The sequence below is a fragment of the Mastomys coucha genome, chromosome X (assembly GCF_008632895.1).
Source record: "Mastomys coucha isolate ucsf_1 chromosome X, UCSF_Mcou_1, whole genome shotgun sequence".
Classification (NCBI taxonomy): Eukaryota; Metazoa; Chordata; class Mammalia; order Rodentia; family Muridae; genus Mastomys; species Mastomys coucha.
Genome location: NC_045030.1, coordinates 99,747,763 through 99,749,047, shown reverse-complemented (window position 1 = coordinate 99,749,047; position 1,285 = coordinate 99,747,763).

Below are 1,285 nucleotides of genomic sequence, written 5' to 3'. Positions count from 1 at the left end.
CCCCACCATTCAAGATGACCCATGCCACGTAGCCTCCCCACCCTTATCTACCAGGTCTCTGATCTTCAGAGGGAGGGAAGGAGAGCAGAGAGGCTGGCTTGGCTCAAAGTAACCATGGTTGTAGAGCTGTGTGCAGATGCACCTTTTCCTTCATCCTCAGTCCCCCTTCCTCAAGTACCTACTCTCAACCAACAAGTCTCAGAGAAATGGGTAAGCAGAGGGCAGACAAATGCTCCCCAGATCCTCACCATCTTTCCTGTGCGGGCACACGGAGACAAACTCTTAAATGTAACATCCAGTCTTACAGATTCCCTAAACAGATCTTATGTGGCAAAGTGGGTATCATGACGGATTATTCTAGGAGGACCATTTAGAATGCTTATTAGGTTTTCAGAGAAGTTTCTGGAAAGCCAACTGGAGGTACAGTTTTTAAGTAACTCATTGCAGATCAAGAAGCACACTAAGTATTATGGCTTTTACTTCAAGAGCTCTGGAGGGGAGGGAGAGCCTATGGACATAGGTCACCTAGCTAGCTGGTCATGATGAGGACAGGTTTCGAGGCCTCGCTTTCTGACACATGAACCCATGCTTAGCCACTTTCGTCTGCTGCCTCCTATGAGCTAGGGAGAGGGCTTGGTTTAATGCACCATTTCCTCTCTTGTTCATTTATCTCTTGAGTCTCCAGTTCTCTCTGAAATTCAGTTTTGTACTACAAACTGTCATGGGTATGAAAATATAAATCCTTTAGCTGAGTGTGGTAGTGCACACCCATACTCCCCGAGCTGCACAAGCTGAGACAGGAATTTGAGGCCCAACTGCTGTAAGATACATAGTAAACCCCAGTGCTGAGGCAGGAGATAGGGGGTGTGGAAGGGGAGGAACCATATCTCTCTTGTATTTTCCCAAGCTTGGTTTAAGAAAAGGTTATTGGGAGGCTAAGAGTTTGACTCAAAAAAGGTCCCCCATAGGCTCCTGTCTGAGTGCTTATATCTGGCTGGTGGCACTGCTTTTGGGGACTGAAGAACCTTTAGGAAGTGTAACCTGGATGGTAGAAGTAGGTCACTAGTAGCGGGATAGCCAAAGACATAGGCCAGCATGTCTACTACATTCCTGGCCTGCATTCTTGTAAATAGCCACCACCGTGGCTGTGTTCCTACTGTAAATGGCTGACACTCTTCCTTGCCTTCTCAGCTGTGATAGACCCTCTGAAAGAATGAGCCCAAATAAAACTCCCCTAGTTTTTTTTTGTTTGTTTTGTTTTTGTTTGCTTTTATCTCTTAGATTT